Source organism: Brassica oleracea, chromosome C7 (assembly GCF_000695525.1).
Source record: "Brassica oleracea var. oleracea cultivar TO1000 chromosome C7, BOL, whole genome shotgun sequence".
NCBI lineage: Eukaryota > Viridiplantae > Streptophyta > Magnoliopsida > Brassicales > Brassicaceae > Brassica > Brassica oleracea.
In genome coordinates, this window is record NC_027754.1 from 2,204,031 (window position 1) to 2,210,382 (window position 6,352).

General features: G+C 31.1%; 2 long non-coding RNA genes across 2 annotated transcripts; both read left to right on the forward strand.

Annotated features, from left to right (window-relative positions):
• Positions 1-4,545: 4,545 nt before the first annotated feature.
• LOC106305552 lies at positions 4,546-5,015 on the forward strand. The gene is made up of 3 exons (XR_001263003.1): positions 4,546-4,660; positions 4,764-4,863; positions 4,955-5,015. It is a non-coding gene; the product is annotated as an uncharacterized LOC106305552 (long non-coding RNA).
• Positions 5,016-5,696: 681 nt separating this feature from the next.
• On the forward strand, positions 5,697-6,352 carry LOC106305575. The gene is made up of 4 exons (XR_001263015.1): positions 5,697-5,799; positions 5,879-5,914; positions 5,988-6,150; positions 6,274-6,352. It is a non-coding gene; the product is annotated as an uncharacterized LOC106305575 (long non-coding RNA).

Genomic DNA, 6,352 nt, shown 5'->3' on the forward strand with positions numbered 1-6,352 from the left:
AAGTTAACATCAACAAATATTTAAATATTTAACATATGGAGGTATAGTATTACAACATTAAATTATATCTATTTAATTTATACTATCTATAAATCCAATGGATCATCTATTGTTTAAATTCAATTATTTATAGCCCAATAAAAATTTCTGGTAGGCCCAAAATTTAAATGATAAGATTAGATATTAAATGTAACATGATTTTTTAGGAATAGGTCCATTAGGTTCATTTTTTAAAAAAATACACATGAATTAAGGTTGTGACTTCTGTTTTAATATATAAGATAAAATCATATTAGAACACAAAAAATCGTATAGAATATTATTACCTGTTAACTACAAATCTCAAACAATCGTGGCTAAAAACTAGCGATTTTCTTTTAATTAGAGTCGAAAATACTTCCAATAATGTAGCTAACTAATAAATTATTTTCTATAAATGAAATCATCTTCTATTAATTTATGAGATTAAATTATTTCCTTATTGATTGACATCTTTGATATTTCTATATAACCGGAATAAAATATATGTTTTCTCTATTAGAAATATATGACAATAAATCTATATGAAATATTTTCTTTGAATTTAATAATCGTGATCTGCCTTGCAAAGATCGTTATATGGCTTCTATATTCCGAAAATGTGATCATAAATCTAGGGTTGGGCCAAAAATCCAAATCCGAAGAACAGAACCGAATCCGATCCGGAAAAGTAGTACCGAATCCGAACCGAAATTAATTAAAGATCTGAACGGGTTCAAAATTTTGGTATCTAGAAAACCGAAGCCGAACCCGATCCGAACCAAAGTATTTCGGGTACCCGAATGTATCTGGAATAGATTTATGTACCTAAATATATTAATTATTTTAGATTTAAGGTATATTAAAAAAACATCCAAATCTATAAGATACTTTTAAGTTGTCCAAAATTCTTGAAAATATATACAAACAAGATATGAGCCCGTTGCAACGCAACGGGTTTTTGTTTGATGTTTTAATTTAATAAAAACCATAAAATAATAAATCATTTTATTATGGTATTATGATTTTTTTTTGCATATGTTGTTTGAGATTTATTTTATAATTAAAATGTTTTCACATATAAATTCAAGTTAATATTTGTAATTTATAACCATGGTGCATAAATGAGTTGTTATAAACTTTATACTAAGTATTAGAGAAAATACTATACATAAACTTTTAAACTGAACACAATCCAAAATAAGAAATGAAAAGTAAAAAGAAATGAAAGTTAAATACATCAATCAAATCAAGGGAAAATTTTATGTTTACCACTTTCATGGTACCACTTTTCATCTTTACCACCGCTAAATGGACATTTTCAAAATTACATTCTTCATTAAGTGGGAAAAGACTCTTATACCCTTGTATAGAGGTAATTCATTAAATTCATAGATGAAGTTAAAAAAAAGAAACAAATTCATATCATTAAAACATAAGCGAAAACACAATTTTATAGAGATGGAAAATGAAATCATTTATGCAGAGTCAATAGTAAACAAATCGAGATCAGAAAACCTAATCCTCTTTCGTCATTTTACAATCAATACTGCCTAACTGGCTTTGGTGATTTGTGCAACCGCAAAACTTAATGTTCTTTTGTGCATATGAAGTCTTAAAAATAATTAAAATGAGTTGTAATACATTAACTCTTCAACAACGATGATACATTTAAGCGACCAACATTTGTATTCATCACTTTACAATTGATAAAGATTGTAGTGTTGCAAAATGTTAAAACCATTTAATGAACCAACATTATTATAAAAAAAAAAAGGGCTATCATCTAGTCTCTTTTATTCTTCAATCAATTGTTTAATTCTTGAAAATATTTTTAAGTAACAATCCATATAACTTAACGTAATCGATTATGCACATAAATATATTTTATACGATTTTCCAAATTATGGTTACATGATTTTTTTACATTTCAGAAAATAGATACGGGCCCGATAAGCTGAATTATCTTTTTCATATTAAACATTTTAGTATATGGGCTTTGAGTTTAATTTCATTTTTGCACAAAAAATAATTAATTATTTTCACAATTAATATTTTTTAGATATTGATCATCTAAAATATATAAAAAATTAGTAAATAATGTTTATTGCAACTAACTATTACATAATGTTACAAAATACATTATATCAAGTTTAATTAAAAATTTTATGTTCTATGATTAAATATTTAAAATAGACAATCCCGTGCTTTAAAAGCGCTGATCAAAATCTAGTCAATACTATTAAAATAGAAACATAACATATGGACCTAACTTGATCCAAGGTAGAATATATATATTTTTTAAACTATAACCTATGCAATTTTCCTTAACCTATAATATTAGTAACTATATACCCTTAAATATAGCTTAAATATGGTAAAATTTAAAGAAGTAAATCTAAATAAATATCTCGATCAGTTATGTATTAAAGATCATCTATATCAGGTTCCATTTGATGTGATCTATAATAAATCGTATTTTATGAGTTAGTGTAAACAAATTTTGTCATATTTATTAGACATTATATGTCAATTTTGTTATAAGGTTTTAACCAAAGAATATGGAATGTTAAAAAATGAATATGGTATGTTCGATTGTTGATTACACTAAATAGCTAACGTTACATTTAAAACTCTTTAATATTTTCTAATTAAAAATGGAATATGGAATGTTAAAAATGAGTATGGTATGTTCGATAGTAATTTTAAAAACTCTTTAAGGGGGTTGATTGACAAGTGTTTTAAAAGTGCTGTAAGATCTCTCTACAATCTAAATTATTTATACAGTCCAAAATTTTGCCAATCATGCTCTGTAAAGATTTTTAAAGCTACAGATTTTTTTTTCTTTTTTATTTATTTTTAGCTGTGGAAAACCATAAATCTAGAGCACTTATTTTTTCCTTTAGAAAATTTATATTTAAGTCTTTGAATCTTTTTAAACCTAAAGCTAATATTCTACAGCAAAATTATCTACAGTCACAGCAAAAAAAATCTACAGATTTATTTTTAAAGCAAAAATATAAAGGTACAGCTCCTTCCAATCATCCCCAATATTTAAGAAAAAAAAAACAAATATTGGAATGCAATTAAATTGAAAAATCGGGTAAGAACCAAAATCTTCGCGTCTGCCTTCTTCAACCTCTCAGTGAACTTTAGAAACCATGATTCGCGGCGGTAGAAGCTACGTGGCGTCATCTCGGTCCGTTCTTGTCCGTTTTCAGCTGGGTTACATGACCGGTACCAACTTTCTCCTCAAAGGTTTCATCTTTTTGTTAGATTACTTTGGCTTGAATGTCATACAACGACTCTAACTGATGTTCCTTGCCTCCTCGATTGCTGCTCTCTTGCTATTGCTGGAGTCCGCGTGGTACAATTCGTCATTGGGACCTCTCAGGACATGAGCTTTTTTGAAAACCATTCAGGGGCTGTCCGTTTCTCTATTCATATGGCTTATCTGAATGAAAATGAGAGTTGAGTTTTGTTCGTTTAGGCATTAAAACAAGTCATCTGAATGGTTCATCTGAATGGTTCATCTGAATGAGTTTTAAAAATTTAGGCTTAATTTTGAAAATCAGCTGACTGATCCAAATTGGATCATCTGGATGGGGAAGAATTTATCAAAATTGTATAATGTCTATTATACCCCCATGCAATTAACAAATTACAAACTCAAACCTAAAATCATTTTATCATTCATGAAAAACGACAAAACCATAAAAAAACATTTTCCCACCAAAACTACAAACACATTTTTCCGCCAAAACCACAAAACACAATTTTTGGCCAAAATCGCAATTTTCTCGTAAAAATGTAATTCCCGCCAAAACAGCTTTTCCCATCAAAACACATTTTACAGCAAAAACTGTAAAAACTGCAAAAACACATTTTCCCGCCAATACCGCAAAATCGCGTTTTCCCGCTAAAACCACAAAAACGTGTTTCCTGCCAAAACCACAAAAACGCATTTTTCCGTCAAAATCACAAAACGTGTTTTCCTGCCAAAACCACAAAATCACGTTTTTCCGCCAAAATCGCAGCAAAAACGTGTTTTCCCGTCCTTAAAATCGTGTTTTCCCGTCAAAACCGCAAAACATATTTTTCCGCTAAAACTGCAAAGTTTGAGTACATGATGCTCTTACCATTGCTTTCATCTTTTCAATTTTAGTTTTATAAAATTTAAGTTTGCACTTTGAGTTTCTACTTTTAGTTGTTTGGAAGTTTATTCAAATTTGTGTTTCTATTTTGAGTTTTATGGAAAGTTATAGTCGTAGTTAATTTTAATACAAATTTAAATAAAAATAAATAAATTTATATGAAATGAAAATTTATAAATGTGAAATGCTAATTTTAAAATAATTACAGTGTAAATATATTTTATATTAAATAATAAAAGTTAGTATAGTTAAAATTAATATCAAACATATGATTAAATCAAAACAAGAGTATATTTGTAATTTGTTTATTAAACTCATCTGGATGGAAATAGAAATAAATAAACAAACATAAAATTCATCCAGATGACTCATCTAGATAGAGAAACGAACAGCTCCTAAAATCTGGATGGATCATTTGGATGGATCACATAGATGGAACAGCTGAATGGAGATCGTAGATGGAGAAACTAACAGCCTCTTACTCTTTAGTAAGTAAGAAAAAAAATTGATTACTTTGGCATTTGATACCCTTTTGTGTGATGTAAAAGTTTTTATTACTTTGGACTTCAGCTTATGTTCTTGTTTTTGTAGAAGTCTTGGTTGCTTATGTTTCTGTTGAGGATACTAGTCTGGTTAAAGAAGGGAGTGGAGGACACACATTCAACTTAGCTACAGAGCCTCTTTGAAAGAGGTCAGATTTATCTTATTGTGGGTCTCAGACTTGTTTTGTCGTTGGGTGGCTCAAGGTTCAAAAATCAATTTTGCTTTATCTTCTTTTGTAGACTGAAGAACCAAAATCTATAGTTCCTTCTGGAGGATCAAGGAATGCAAGTTTCCAGGAAGAAGAAGTTTTTACCAAGAATAGGGTCTCCTTTGTTGTATTTCATGTGGTCCAACTCCTTCTTCTGTAAGTCGAAGCTACCTGTTTCAATCTGCCTGAAGCAATGTTTTACTGATAACAAGAGCTGCAGGTGGTTTGTGCGGATTACCAGATCCATTTGCTTAAAATTCCTTCCATGGAGATCTTAAGGACCATTTCTGGAATCAAGGTCCGTCTTAGAACCTTACTTTTCGGTTTGGTCAATGTTTTTCCATGCTTGTAGATATTCTCACGACTGGTTAACACTCGAAGCTAGTAACCTCTGTATTGGATCTTCTTTCAGTTTTTGTGTTGTTGCCTAAGTTACTTATTTATCACCACCACCCAATCTTCTGGTTACATGGATGGATGCTGGTGTCTCAGCCATTGTCTTCCACCCTACCCGTTCCATGGCAGTTAGCACATCGTTTGGTGGGGACTTCAAGGTAGTTCCAAAAAATTGGTTTTTATTTTGTATTATACCATTCAGTGCTTCTTTTAAGAAATTGTTATCAGAAAGAGCCAGACGGCTAAGGATCATGCACTTGGCTCTTACAAGTAATGGCTTTTTTATGCACTAGGAATCTTAAACATTCACAAGGATCATCGGAATGACATATTCTTATTTATTTTTCAGGAAGAATCAATGTGACTGCTGCTGCTTTCTCTGTGGATGGCACCATTCTGGCGGTTGCGGCTGAGAATGTTATTATGCTTTAGAATCCAGACAAGAACATTCTCTTGTCTGTTTCAGGAGCCACTCATACGGTAAGCACACAACTGTTTAGTTTCCCATCCAGACTTTCTTATAAAGGCTGATGTTTAAAACCTCTCAAATGTATTACAGCCAGTCACAAAGCTCTGTTTCGCTGGGAAGCCACGAGTATGTTGTTTTCCATCCCAGTAGTGATGAGTACAACTGAAGTTAGTTGACTAATTTGGGAATATGGTAACAGGTTGTGGTGACAGCGGTTGCTCTCTCCCTGGATGGCTCAGTGATGCGTACAACTGAAGTGAAACTTCCGGAAGATGGCATAGGAGGCTTAGTGTCCCTCAATTTTTGGGTGAACCAGACAACAAAACTTTCTCCTTATCCACAATCGGTTATGAACCTCACAAGTAATTTACCTTATCCCTCTGCTAATGTTCAAATCTTTATTCATCATCATTTACCCAATCTTCTTGTTCTTTATAAAATTCTTATCTAAGAGTAGACTTTCTCCTTCTTTGTGTATCTTACAGGGATGCTGGTGTCTCGGCCATTGCCTTCCACCCTACCCGTTCCATGGCAGTTAGTACATCCTTTGGTGGGGACTTCAAG